This window comes from Pan troglodytes, chromosome 3 (assembly GCF_028858775.2).
Source record: "Pan troglodytes isolate AG18354 chromosome 3, NHGRI_mPanTro3-v2.0_pri, whole genome shotgun sequence".
NCBI classification, from domain to species: Eukaryota; Metazoa; Chordata; class Mammalia; order Primates; family Hominidae; genus Pan; species Pan troglodytes.
This window is the reverse complement of record NC_072401.2, coordinates 181,306,292-181,322,020: the sequence shown is the minus strand read 5'-3', so window position 1 is coordinate 181,322,020 and position 15,729 is coordinate 181,306,292.

Genomic DNA, 15,729 nt, shown 5'->3' with positions numbered 1-15,729 from the left:
TTTTTTGAGATGGAGTCTTGCTCTGTTGCCCAGGCAAGAGGGCAGTGGCGCGATCTCGGCTCACTGCAAGCTCCGCCTCCTGGGTTCACGCCATTCTCCTGCCTCAGCCTCCAGAGTAGCTGGGACTACAGGCACCCGCCACCACGCCTGGCTATTTTTTTTTTTAATTTTTTAGTAGAGACGGGGTTTCACCGTGTTCGCCGGGATGGTCTCGATCTCCTGACCTCGTGATCCGCCCGCCTCGGCCTCCCAAAGTGCTGGAATTATAGGCGTGAGCCGCAGCGCCCGGCCTGCTGACTTCTTTTATGGGGATAACTATGTATTAAAATTCACACTTCTGATGTCACAATTGATAAGTAATGTAATTTCATGTGACCATCTCTCTAATTATGTATGTATTAAATATTGTCACTTTGTTTTATTTAGAGGTAAACTGAAACTCAATTTGTATAAAATCATGACATATTTATGAAATTCAACTGAATATTTTGAACATTTTATATCTTCCAATTATGAGTGATAAACACATAACAGAAAAGTGCTCAAAAGTATAGCACACAGCTCAATAAGTTATTTCAAATTGAACATCCAGACAGACTCCACTGGGAAACCTACTTCATTTCTCCAGCTAATCAATACCTTCTCCCTGCTCTTCAAAAGATTTTCATGGTAACCGCTTAGTTGCTTATGCTTATTATTTTATCAGCTACAAATTCATCCCTAAACACTGTAGTTTGGTGTTGCCTTGTTTTGAAATTTGTATAAATAGATTCATCTATTCTTTTAAGTTAACATCGTATGCCGAATATTATGTTTGGGAGTTTCTACTGTATTGTTGCCTGTAGTGTGGTTTATTTTCATTGTTAGGTGGTAATTAAGTATATGAAAATACCATGACTTATTTAAACATATCGCTATGATGGAATCTGGGTTGTTTACAATTTTCAGCTATTATTGCTTACATGTAAGAAGTATATGTACATACATTTCTATTGGGCACGTATGCAGGAATGGAAATTTCAGTCATAATATGTACACCTTCTCAGTCTTTAAATTTGAATCCACTTAATGGACTATTGATACGCAAATGAGGTTTTATTTCATTTTTTCTCTGATTAATAATGGGACTGAAGAAAATACAGGCAGAGTGTTAACTTGCAGCTAGTTGAGGGGAACTTTAGGCTTTTTCTCCAATGGTGTCTGGAACTACGGTATTAATCTCTGGCCAAGATCAGGGTGAAATATACTAGGTAGTGATTTATACTATGCAGTTCAATATCAGAATCTGCCTAGAAGCACCGTACACCAGTGTGGATAGGATGCTCTGTAAAAATGCGTACATGGATGTTTTGCACCTGGTTTATCTGATTACACGTATGCTTTTAGATACATGACTGATGAAATATAAGAGAGACTCAATAAAATTGTAACCTTGTGGTTAATAATCATAAGATAAGGCATACACGGTGAAATAGTCAAAGGACCCAAGTCCTGCACCTGAAAGTCTTAGACCTTTCTGATTTGTGCTATTACTTATTTTCTTCACTGCATCTGTTAAGTCTAGTGAAGCTTTATGTGGACGTACTCTGTACTTTCAACTATCTGATTCTGTGTAATAACTACATCCACTTTTTATGTTTTAATGGTCATTTGGATGAAGTATAATTATTAAAGGCCTATTTAAATCTATATGAGTCTCTATGTTGTATGACTTTCTCCATGTTTTCCCATTGATTTCTCTAAGTTCCCTATAACTTACAAATAGGATCTCTTTATGGTCATATACATTTATACTGTAAAAATTTCCTTCACTTGATTTCTTATCTTCATAATGCTGTAGATTCTCAATACTGATAAGATTCTGTCAGATATTCCTTATGTTCGTCCTCATTCATTTCTAGAAGTTCCTTATAATTTATAAACATGAGTTATTTATGGTTACATATATTGCAAAAGTCTTCTATTAATGAAAGAACGTAACTAATTTAAACACAGCTGTGGTAGGCAGAATTCTAAGATGGCCCCAAATTTCTGCCCTTTGTTGTCACCAGAGCTAGAGCCTAAGAGTGGCCCCTCTCAAAGAGAACCTCATTCCCACAACCATAAGGAACTGAAATATATCAGACCATATGGGATCAGAAACTCCCAGATGATACTACAGGGCAGCTGACACTTTATTTTTAATGTTAAGAGACCCTAAGCAGAGAACCTAGCTCTGCCATTTCTGGCCTTCTGATCTACAAGACTGAAAGCTGATAAACAGGTGTTGTTTTAAGCCACTAAATTTGCAGTAATTGTTACACAGCAATAAAAAATTAATACATAGTTCTATTGATCAATTGTTCCCTTTGTGATTTTTTTGTGTTTTGTTAAAAATGGTCACCTTACATCAAAATCATGAACATTTTATGTCTCTTGGTGTTTTATTGATTTGTTTTCATATTTAAATGTACCATCAAAATTATCCTCAGATGGCAAGGTTTCCTAGGTGGAAATTTCAAACACTTCTATGGATAATTTTTTATAATAAATGAATTTAGTCATGTCATGAGGAATGCCATTTGGAGTAGTTCAAAAATACTTTATAATAATGTAGTAAAAGATATGCAAGCTGTGTATGCAGAAAAATATAGATCATTATTGAGAAAAATAAATTAAAACAAAGTATAAAGGAGTATAGCCTATGCCATTCCAACATGCATGAACTCTCCTTCTATAGACTTTGCCAATTAATTTCAAGATGCTCTAAAGATTCATTGCAATTCCAGTGAAAATTGCAATTTTGTTGTTGCTATTATCTTTTATTTCATTTTTATATCAATTATGAAATTTACAGGGAATTAAAAATTGCTGAGACTCACACCTGTAATCCCAGCACTTTGAGAGGCCAAGGTTGGTGGATCACTTGAGCCCAGGAGTTCAAGACCAGCCTGGACAACATGGCGAAACCCCATCTCTACAAAAAATACAAAAATTAGCCCGGCATGGTGGTGCGCCTGCAGTACCAGCTACTAGTGAGCTGAGGTGAGAGGATAGTTTGAGCCCAGAGGTGGAGGGTGCAGTGAGCCGAGATTGCACCACTGCACTCAAGGCTTGTTGACAGAGAGACTCTCTCAAAAAAAAAAAAAAGAGAAAAAAAAGGTACGAAGTTTAGACCACATAACAAATAAATTATAGACAGACTATCAAGAACAGGAAGAGGGTGGGTGATATAATGGTCCACACTGGCTTCAGGCCACAAGGAGATAAACCATCTATACAGATTTTTAAAATTATAATAAAAATGACAAGATGTTGGTTACTTTTTATCAACATGAACTGGAATTCTAAACAATGTCAGTGAAAAAGGATTTCTAACTTTCATGACAGTAATTCCTATTTCCCCCTTTTATTATGCTGGTGAGATTATTAAAAAGTAAATTAAGCAAGACAGTATGGTGGTAACACAAATGTAGACAAACTTCCAATAGGATCAAATAGTCCAGAACTGGCACAAATATAACATTGGCTTTGTGACAAAGGTGGCACTCTCTAGCAGTAGAAAAGGATGGTCTTTCCAATCAATGATGCTAGGTACACTATGGGGAAAAATTAAACTTTGACTTTTACACCAAGTAAAAAATTAATTGTAGATGGTTGTATGTAAAATTTGTGACAGGTATGTTTATAGTAAACACTTGGTTTTCAATCATATATTTAGCTGTTTAAAAATTTCTTATTTTCATCACAGTAAGTAAATTATATCCCATACTACATGGCAAATCTTATTTTAAAAATACCTTTGCTACTTAATTTTTGTGGTCTTTGTGTAAGAACTTGCAAACTTTCCAGTCCTAACCACTCTGAATAAATGATAAATTATGTATTTTGAGAGTTGGACAGTTATTAACACTTAGAATCTGGGCATATGGATAAGAGAAGCCATTGGACAAATAAATGACAGGAAACTTAAAAGCCAAAATGTTTAGGTGAGAATCTCTCTGCTTGTGTACTCATAGAATGATTCTTTTGGGTGAGGTTCAGAGCATCAGATTATGCATTTCTGTGTCAGCCACCTCTTGAAATAACTCCTCCAACATATTACAAATACTTGTGTGTTAATTTTAGGCTAAGACATATTTTAGGGCTGACATTTGAGTCTTCGGTCTCTCAAATTAAAGCTTTTCAGAGTGAAGAAAAATTTATCATAAAACACCAGATGTTTAGTATTATTCAAACTCAACATCTGGATAATGAGACTTTTTTTCTTCTTTACCCAAATGATTTTATGTCATGAGAGCATAATCACTATGTCTTCTGTAAGGGTAGAAGAAGCATCTCTCTTTAATAATCGATAAAACCATATTTGATAAACTAATGCACCTATTAAGGCAAAAAAATGGAGCATAGCAAAGTTGGTACTTTAAAGAGTCTAGAACACAGAGAATAGAAATGTACAATATATTTGATCTTATTTGGACTTAAAAATATTTATGAAGCATTTCAGAAATTTTGCTTTATAATAGAAGTTTATGTTAGCATGAATTAGCCTAACCTTGAACATATTAACAGAATTCTCCTATGAAAAACTGATTGACAGAATATATTATGGATTTTGTAGCATTATTAAAATTCCTGATACATAATACATCTTCAATAAACACTTGCTGAATTAAATCAGAGCTAGATATGACAGAATATCTGGTATAATAGACTATTATAGTGAGTTTTATGAACCCAGGATTTAAATGTAGTTGTATATCATTTACTTTTCTAAGTAAACACCAAGGCACAACTGACCATTAGCAACATAAATACTAGTATATCTTCCTCCTCTGTCTATTTGTCCAAGAATTGTTAAGTTATTCAGTTCCAAGAGCTCAGTTCTTCTCCCATCCTCCAAGTAGAGAACAAAATAGAAAATGTCATTCCTTCACAGGTGCTATTTGCTTATGGTCCTGCTACACAAATTCAAAATGGCGTTTGTTTCATTTGATGGATTGTTATTCAGGGACTTCATAAGTAATTTACTCCCTAAGATTGATATAATAGTCCTATATACTTCAGCCCCAACTTTATGTTCTTGGTGTCTCCAGCCTAGAGTCTCCCTTCTCACGATAAGGTTGGTTCCCTTTGGGGATTTTGATGTCCTTTCCTTAATGTGGGGCCACCAGACAAGCTTCCCAAACTTTGAATCACTAAAGAAGCTTTTCTAGAAAACAAAACTAAACTAAAAAGTTTTGTTTCCCAAGGCATCCAATAAAAGGTGTATTACTTTGTCACAAAAAAAGTTTTAATCTTATTCAATTTACAGTCTGCGATTCAAAAACAAAACAAAACAAAAATATAGTCTCCTATTTTGTTAAAATAAGATATAAATTGTTTTTAAGAAAATGGGACCAATTTTTACAGTGATAGGATAATTGTATTAACTTGATGCTTTTTCTCTTCTGTTCAGTGCACACAAAATAAAATGATACAGTTAGCCAAATAATTAAGGATTGTAAGGCAACTGGGACACTTTGAAATAATGTTCAAAATTGCTAATATGGGCAGATAAAATGATCATACATGGTTTTTTTCATTAGTTATCTTCATTTCACATGGTTTTTATCAACAAAATTAAACAAAACACTATGGTAACAATATAAATATATCCAGGAAGAAAATCAATACAAAATACATATAGGTGTCTATGTACTGTAAGGTTCTTAAGTAGGTTAGCTGAAAAAAATTTCTCTAATTTCCACAAGTCTATGTCAAAATATAGAAACATGGATTCTCTCTACCTGGTGAACACTCATTATGCTACAATTTATATTTCCACAATATTATGAGTTTTGATTAGGGGATATAGAACACTTGGAGATCCGGTGGCAAAAGTTACCTTTTAAATGGAAGATTCTTTTTATTTTTATTTTATTTGATTTTATTATTATTATACTTTAAGTTTTAGGGTACATGTGCACAATGTGCAGGTTAGTTACATATGCATACATATGCCATGCTTGTGTGCTGCACCCATTAACTCCTCATTTAGCATTAGTTATATCTCCTAATGCTATCCTTCCCCCTCCCCCCACCCCTCAACAGTCCCCAGAGTGTGATGTTCCCCTTCCTGTGTCCATGTGTTCCATTGTTCAATTCCCACCTATGAGTGAGAATATGCGGTGTTTGGTTTTTTGTCCTTGTGATAGTTTACTGAGAATGATGATTTCCAATTTCATCCATGTCCCTACAAAGGACACGAACTCATCATTTTTTATGGCTGCATAGTATTCCATGGTGTATATGTGCCACATTTTCTTAATCCAGTCTATCATTGTTGGACATTTGGGTTGGTTCCAAGTCTTTGCTATTGTGAATAGTGCCGCAATAAACATACGTGTGCATGTGTCTTTATAGCAGCATGATTTATAGTCTTTGGGTATATACCCAGTAATGGGATTGCTGGGTCAAATGGTATTTCTAGTTCTAGATCCCTGAGGAATCGCCACACTGACTTCCACAATGGTTGAACTAGTTTACAGTCCCACCAACAGTGTAAAAGTGTTCCTATTTCTCCACATCCTCTCCAGCACCTGTTGTTTCCTGACTTTTTAATGATTGCCATTCTAACTGGTGTGAGATGGTATCTCATTGTGGTTTTGATTTGCATTTCTCTGATGACCAGTGATGATGAGCATTTTTTCATGTGTCTTTTGGCTGCATAAATGTCTTCTTTTGAGAAGTGTCTGTTCATATCCTTCCCCCCATTTTGATGGGGTTGTTTGTTTTTTCTTGTAAATTTGTTTGAGTTCATTGTAGATTCTGGATATTAGCCCTTTGTCAGATGAGTAGGTTGCGAAAATTTTCTCCCATTTTGTAGGTTGCCTGTTCACTCTGATGGTAGTTTCTTTTGCTGTGCAGAAGCTCTTTAGTTTAATTAGATCCCATTTGTCAATTTTGTCTTTTGTTGCCATTGCTTTTGGTGTTTTAGACATGAAGTCCTTGCCCATGCCTATGTCCTGAATGGTAATGCCTAGGTTTTCTTCTAGGGTTTTTATGGTTTTAGGTCTAACGTTTAAGTGTTTAATCCATCTTGAATTAATTTCTGTATAAGGTGTAAGGAAGGGATCCAGTTTCAGCTGTCTACATATGGCTAGCCAGTTTTCCCAGCACCATTTATTAAATAGGGAATCCTTTCCCCATTGCTTGTTTTTGTCAGGTTTGTCAAAGATCAGATAGTTGTAGATATGCGGCATTATTTCTGAGGGCTCAGCTCTGTTCCATTGATCTATATCTCTGTTTTGGTTCCAGTACCATGCTGTTTTGGTTACTGTAGCCTTGTAATATAGTTTGAAGTCAGGTAGCGTGATGCCTCCAGCTTTGTTCTTTTGGCTTAGGATTGACTTGGCGATGCGGGCTCTTTTTTGGTTCCGTATGAACTTTAAAGTAGTTTTTTCCAATTCTGTGAAGAAAGTCATTGGTAGCTTGATGGGGATGGCATTGAATCTACAAATTACCTTGGGCAGTATGGCCATTTTCATGATATTGATTCTTCCTACCCATGAGCATGGAATGTTCTTCCATTTCTTTGTATCCTCTTTTATTTCATTGAGCAGTGGTTTGTAGTTCTCCTTGAAGAGGTCCTTCACGTCCCTTGTAAGTTGCATTCCTAGGTATTTTATTCTCTTTGAAGCAATTGTGAATGGGAGTTCACTCATAGTTTGGCTCTCTGTTTGTCTGTTATTGCTGTATAGGAATGCTTGTAATTTTTGCATCTTGATTTTGTATCCTGAGACTATGCTGAAGTAGCTTATCAGCTTAAGGATATTTTGGACTGAGACAATGGGGTTTTCTAAATATACAATTATGTCATCTGCAAACAGAGACAATTTGACTTCCTCTTTTCCTAATTGAATGCTCTTTGTTTCTTTCTCCTGCCTGATTGCCCTGGCCAGAACTTCCAACACTATGTTGAATAGGAGTGGTGAGAGAGGGCATCCCTGTCTTGTGCCAGTTTTCAAAGGGAATGCTTCCAGTTTTTGCCCATTCAGTATGATATTGGCTGTGGGTGTGTCATAGATAGCTCTTATTATTTTGAGATATGTCCCATCAATACCTAATTTATTGAGAGTTTTTAGCATGAAGGGTTGTTGAATTTTGTCAAAGGCCTTTTCTGCATCTATTGAGATAATCATGTGTTTTTTTTCTTTGGTTCTGTTTAGATGCTGGATTACATTTATTGATTTGCATATACTGAACCAGCCTTGCATCCCAGGGATGAAGCCCACTTGATCGTGGTGGATAAGGTTTTTGATGTGCTGCTGGATTCAGTTTGCCAGTATTTTATTGAGGATTTTTGCATCAATGTTCATGAAGGATATTGGTCTAAAATTATCTTTTTTGGTTGTGTCTCTGCCTGGCTTTGGTATCAGGATGATGCTGGCCTCATAAAATGAGTTAGGGAGGATTCCCTCTTTTTCTATTCATTGGCATAGTATCAGAAGGAATGGTACCAGTTCCTCCTTGTACCTCTGGTAGAATTTGGCTGTGAATCCATCTCGTCCTGGACTCTTTTTGGTTGATAAGCTATTGATTATTGCCACAACTTCAGAGCCTGCTATTGGTCTATTCAGAGATTCAACTTCTTCCTGATTTAGTCTTGGGAGAGTGTATGTGTCGAGGAATTTATCCCTTTCTTCTAGATCTTCTAGTTTATTTGTGTAGAGGTGTTTGTAGTATTCTTTGATGGTAGTTTGTATTTCTGTGGGATCGGTGGTGATATCCCCTTTTTCATTTTTTATTGTGTCTATTTGATTCTCCTCTCTTTTCTTCTTTATTAGTCTTGCTAGTGGCCTATCAATTTTGTTGATCCTTTCAAAAAACCAGCTCCTGGATTCGTTAAGTTTTGAAGGGTTTTTTGTGTCTCTATTTCCTTCAGTTCTGCTCTGATTTTAGTTATTTCTTGCCTTCTGCTAGCTTTTGAATGTGTTTTCTCTTGCTTTTCTAGTTCTTTTAATTGTGGTGTTAGGGTGTCAATTTTGGACCTTTCCTGCTTTCTCTTGTGGGCGTTTAGTGCTATAAATTTCCCTCTACACACTGCTTTGAATGTGTCCCAGAGATTCTGGTATGTTGTGTCTTTGTTCTCGTTGGTTTCAAAGAACATCTTTATTTCTGCCTTCATTTCGTTATGTACCCAGTAGTCATTCAGGAGCAGGTTGTTCAGTTTGCATGTAGTTGAGTGGTTTTGAGTGAGTTTCTTAATCCTGAGTTCTAGTTTGATTGCACTGTGGTCTGAGAGACAGTTTGTTATAATTTCTGTTCTTTTACATTTGCTGAGGAGAGCTTTGCTTCAAACTATGTGGTCAATTTTGGAATAGGTGTGGTGTGGTGCTGAAAAAAATGTATATTCTGTTGATTTGGGGTGGAGAGTTCTGTAGATGTCTATTAGGTCCGCTTGGTGCAGAGCTGAGTTCAATTCCTGGATATCCTTGTTAACTTTCTGTCTCGTTGATCTGTCTAATATTGACAGTGGGGTGTTAAAGTCTCCCATTATTATTGTGCGGGAGTCTAAGTCTCTTTGTAGGTCACTCAGGACTTGCTTTATGAATGTGGGTGCTCCTGTATTGGGTGCATATATATTTAGGATAGTTAGCTCTTCTTGTTGAATTGATCCCTTTACCATTATGTAATGGCCTTCTTTGTGTCTTTTGATCTTTGTTGGTTTCAAGTCTGTTTTATCAGAGACTAGGATTGCAACCCCTGCCTTTTTTTGTTTTCCATTTGCTTGGTAGATCTTCCTCCATCCTTTTATTTTGAGCCTATGTGTGTCTCTGCACATGAGATGGGTTTCCTGAATACAGCACACTGATGGGTCTTGACTCTTTATCCAATTTGCCAGTCTGTGTCTTTTAATTGGAGCATTTAGTCCATTTACATTTAAAGTTAATATTGTCATGTGTGAATTTGATCCTGTCATTATGATGTTAGCTGGTTATTTTGCTTGTTAGTTGATGCAGTTTCTTCCTAGTCTCGATGGTCTTTACATTTTGGCATTATTTGGCAGCAGCTGGTACCGGTTGTTCCTTTCCATGTTTAGTGCTTCCTTCAGGAGCTCTTTTAGGGCAGGTCTGGTGGTGACAAAATCTCTCAGCATTTGCTTGTCTGTAAAGTATTTTATTTCTCCTTCACTTACGAAGCTTAGTGTGGCTGGATATGAAATTCTGGATTGAAAATTCTTTTCTTTAAGAATGTTGAATATTGGCCCCCACTCTCTTCTGGCTTGCAGAGTTTCTGCCAAGAGATCCGCTGTTAGTCTGATGGGCTTCCCTTTGTGGGTAACCCGACCTTTCTCTCTGGCTGCCCTTAACATTTTTTCCTTCATTTCCACTTTGGTGAATCTGACAATTATGTGTCTTAGAGTTGCTCTTCTCGAGGAGTATCTTTGTGGCGTTCTCTGTATTTCCTGAATCTGAATGTTGGCCTGCCTTGCTAGACTGGGGAAGTTCTCCTGGATAATATCCTGCAGAGTGTTTTCCAACTTGGTTCCATTCTCCCCATCACTTTCAGGTACACCAATCAGACGTAGATTTGGTCTTTTCACATAGTCCCATATTTCTTGGAGGCTTTATTCATTTCTTTTTATTGTTTTTTCTCTGAACTTCCCTTCTCACTTCATTTCATTCATTTCATCTTCCATCACTGATACCCTTTCTTCCAGTTGATCGCATTGGTTCCTGAGGCTTCTGCATTCTTCACGTAGTTCTCGAGCCTTGGCTTTCAGCTCCATCAGCTCCTTTAAGCACTTCTCTGTATTGGTTATTCTAGTTATACATTCGTCTAAATTTTTTTCAAAGTTTTTAACTTCTTTGCCTTTGGTTTGAATTTCCTCCTGTAGCTCGGAGTAGTTTGATCATCTGAAGCCTTCTTCTCTCAACTCGTCATACTCATTCTCCATCCAGCTTTGTTCCATTACTGGTGAGGAACTGCGTTCCTTTGGAGGAGGAGAGTTGCTCTGCTTTTTAGAGTTTCCAGTTTTTCTGCTCCGTTTTTTCCCCATCTTTGTGGTTTTATCTACTTTTGGTCTTTGATGATGGTGATGTACAGATGGGTTTTTGGTGTGGATGTCCTTTCTGTTTGTTAGTTTTCCTTGTAACAGACAGGACCCTGAGCTGCAGGTCAGTTGGAGTTTGCCATAGGTCCACTCCAGACCCTGTTTGCCTGGGTATCAGCAGCGGTGGCTGCAGAACAGCGGATTTTTGTGAACCGCGAATGCTGCTGTCTGATTGTTCCTCTGGAAGTTTTGTCTCAGAGGAGTACCTGGCCATGTGAGGTGTCAGTCTGCCCCTACTGGGTGGTGCCTCCCAGTTAGGCGGGTCAGGGGTCAGGGACCCACTTGAGGAGGCAGTCTGCCCGTTCTCAGATCTCCAGCTGCGTGTTGGGAGAACCACTGCTCTCATCAAAGCTATCAGACAGGGACATTTAAGTCTGCAGAGGTTACTGCTGTCTTTTTGTTTGTCTGTGCCCTGCCCCCAGAGGTGGAGCCTACAGAGGCAGGCAGGCCTCCTTGAGCTGTGGTGGGCTCCACCCAATTTGAGCTTCCTGGCTGCTTTGTTTACCTAAGCAAGCCTGGGCAATGGCGGGCGCCCCTCCCCCAGCTGCTGCCACCTTGCAGTTTGATCTCAGACTGCTGTGCTAGCGATCAGGGAGACTCCGTGGGCATAGGACCCTCCGAGCCAGGTGCGGGATATAATCTCCTGGTGCGCCGTTTTTTAAGCCCGTCAGAAAAGCGCAGTATTAGGGTGGGAGTGACCTGATTTTCCAGGTGCTGTCTGTCACCCCTTTCTTTGACTAGGAAAGGGAACTCCCTGACCCCTTGCACTTCCTGAGTGAGGCAATGCCTCGCCCTGCTTCGGCTCGTGCACGGTGCGCTGCACCCACTGTCCTGCACCCACTGTCTGGCACTCCCTAGTGAGATGAACCTGGTACCTCAGATGGAAATGCAGAAATCACCCATCTTCTGCGTCACTCACGCTGGGAGCTGTAGACCGGAGCTGTTCCTATTCGGCCATCTTGGCTGCCCTCTCTTTTTATTTTTCAATAAGGATGCTTTTAATTATCTTTTCATATTCAAGAATGAAAACACAGTTTTGAGTGTGTGTGTATCTCCTATTTATTTATTATATCTTCTTTCCTGACCCAGGTAGATTATGCATATGGAAAATAAAGAGAGAAATTTACAATAAGGCAATAAAAACAAGATAATAATAAAGATATTTATTTGATGGTAAATATATATTTAATCTGTACCACTTTTCCTCTAAATTAAGACTATATAATCTCAACATTTTATATATGCTTTGAAGATTGAGTTAAAAGTACTTCCATAATTGAGGTAATATTCTTTTTTTTTTTTTTTTTTTTTTTTTGAGGTGGAGTGTCGCTCTGTCACCCAGGTTGTTGTGCAGTGGCGCAATCTTGGCTCACTGCAAACTCCACCTCCCAGTTCAAGCAATTCTTCTGCCTCGGCCTCCAGAGTAGCTGGGATTACAGGCATGCGCTTACATACCCAGCTACTTTTTGTATTTTTAGTAGAGGCGTGGTTTCACCATGTTAACCAGGCTGGTCTTGAACTCCTGACCTTAAGGTGATATTCATTTTAAGGTTTTGTTCATGAAGAAATGTAAATCATGAGTTGTTTTTCCCTGTTATTATATGGTTGTGGCACTCATACTTTGAAGCATATGAAACATCAGCTAAGACACTAAATTCTGTCATTAGTGTATTATAATCACATCACCTTTCTTCTATTCTTGTAATTGCTTTTTGAAAAAAGAATATATGAAACTCTTGATTACTTGATTTACACATGGCAAATAATGTATTGGGTATAATTGTAAATTATATTATACTCACATTTAAAGTACAAGTATTCTAAATTAACAATTTTGACAGTCAGCTCTTAGTTCCTGAAATATTAGAAAGTTCAGAAATAACCAAAGTCAATCCTAAATCTATTAAATATGCTGCATCAAGTCCTTATTTCTTGCTTAAATTCCAAAAAGAATTGTTTTACTTATTTTTCATTGAAATAAAATTGAATTGTCTACATTAACTAATTTGTTTAATTGTATTTACTGACACATATAACCACTTCTTTATTTAGTTATATGCTGGGTTGATATGTATCCCAATAGACCTAAGAAGTTTAATGAAATGCCTAGACAAATCAGTCAATATTTCAGTTAACTTTTTATAAGTTTTTAAGTAAATAAAAAGTGAGTTATTCTGTTTAAAAAATATATATTTTCTGTTGTCTGCTTTCCAGCCATATAAATCACCTAACAGACATCAAAATTTTATAAAACCCAGTAATCTTAAATGCAAAAGAGAAAATTTACAGGTCTTTTCATAGCCTTAATAACTTCATGGAAAAAGATGTTGTCTCTGGAAACTTAATTATTTGAGCATCTCTTAAAAAATTCTTCATACAAAACAAATTCTAAATTCAAAATGCTTTGTACTCCATCTCTGCCTAGCTCATGTGTTTCACTTTTACTTTCACCTTTCATTTTGATCAAGGAAATGTCTTTTCCCTTTAACTTCTGAAAAATAAGAAAATTATGTACATTATCCCATTTTGCATTTTCAGTATTTTCTACGAACCTTCCAAAAGACACTTTAGAATATATTTTCCAGCTCCTGTAAACTAGTGTGTCTTGGTTAAATCTAAGATATACCTTAACGAAATTCAAGGGCATGTTACTATCACTGTCATCTCTTTGCAGTGTTGTTAATGATTAACATATATATATGTGTATATATATATATATACTTCTAAGATAACTTTAACATTAACTTATAACAAATGTAATCTCAACACATTTTTTCTATGCTTTAAAAATCAGTTTCTTTGAAATTGTGTGTGTGTGTGTGTGTGTGTGTGTGTGTGTGTGTTTAATGCCATGAAAGTTATGAGCTTTTAGGAGAGGAGAGAATAGAGTGAGATGAACAATTATATGCCAAGAAGTTGGGTAACCTAGAAGAAATGGACAAATTCTAAGACACATACAGTCTACCAAGACTGAACCATGAAGAAATATAAAGTTTGAATAGATCAATCACTAGTAAGAAGATTGAATCAATAATAAACAAAGTCTATCATCAAAGAAAGGCCCAGGACCTGATGACTTCACTGCTGAAGTCTACCATTTAAAGATCTAATAATCTAGCATTTAAATAACAAATAATCCCTTAGTCTATTTAGTGTTGTTATAACAGACTGAGGTTGGGTAATTTATAAAGAAAGTAAGTGTATTTTGCTAACAATTCTGGTGACTGCAAGGTTCAAAATTGGGCAGCTGCATCTGGAGAGGACCTCACATTGCTTCAACTCATGGTGAGAAGTGGAAGGGGAGCACATGTGTGCCGAGAGATGATATCGTGAGAGAGGAAGCGAGAGAGAGAAACCAGAGAAACCAGATTATTTATAACAACCCATGCCAGTGATAATTAATCCATCCTCACAAGAGGAAGAACACACTAACCCCTGTGGGAGGGTCTTAATCTTAATTTATTCATAAGAGATGTAACCCATGACCCAAACACCTTTTACTAGGCTCCACTCCCCAAAACTGCCATACTGCGGATTAAATTTTAATATTAGTTTTAGTGGGGCAAATGACATTCAAACTAGCATAATCCTTATAAGCTCTTCTGAAAAATTGAAAATGAGAGAATACTTCCAGACTCTTTTTATGAGACTAGTAACATCGTTTTACCAAATGTAGACAAGGATATCACAAGAAAGGGAAACTTTAGGCTAATTTCTTTGATGAAAATAGATGCAAAAATCCTCAGCAAAATACTAGAAAAGTGAGTTCAACAGCACATGAAAAGGATCATTCACCATTATCAAGTGGGTTTAACCCTGGGATTCTGGGGTGGTTCAATACATACAACTCAATAAATGTGATACCTTGTAACAATAGAATGAAGAACAAAAAAAGTATGGTCATATCACAGAAAATTTATCTGACAAAATTCAAATACGTTTTAATGATTAAAAAAAACCCCTCTCAACAAATTAGGTATAGAAGGAATGCACCTCAACACAATAAAGGCCGTCTATGATAAACTCACAGCTCACATTATAGTCAATGGTGAAAAAATTGAAGCTCTTTTCTCTAAGATCCAGAACAAGATAAGAGTAACCACTCTTTATCACTTTATTCAACATGGTAATGGAAATCCTAGCCAGAGCAAGTAGGCAAGAGAAAGAAGTAAAAAGCACCCAAATAGGAAAGAAAGAAGTGAAAATGTCCCTGTTTGCTAGAGACATGATCTTATACATAAAAAACCTTAAAGAATTTGCCAAAAACCTGTTAGAACTAATAAACAAATACAGAAAAGTTGCAGGATACATTAACAAGAAAATTCCATAGCGTTTCTATACACTAACAACACACGTTCTGAGAAAGAAATCAAGAAAGCAATCCCATTTACAACAGCTACAAAAAGATAGAAAACCTCTTAAAAATAAATTTAACCAAAGTAGTGGAATACCTGTACCCTGAAACCTATAAAACATTAATGAAATAAGTTGAAGAAGATACAAATAAATGGAAAGAAATGTTATGTTCATGGATTGAAAGAAAAAATATTGTTAAAATGTCCATACTGTTTGAAATGCCATATTTCAGAAAAATGGAAAAAAATGATCTTGGAATTCATATGGAACCACAAAAGAACCACAATAACCAAGGC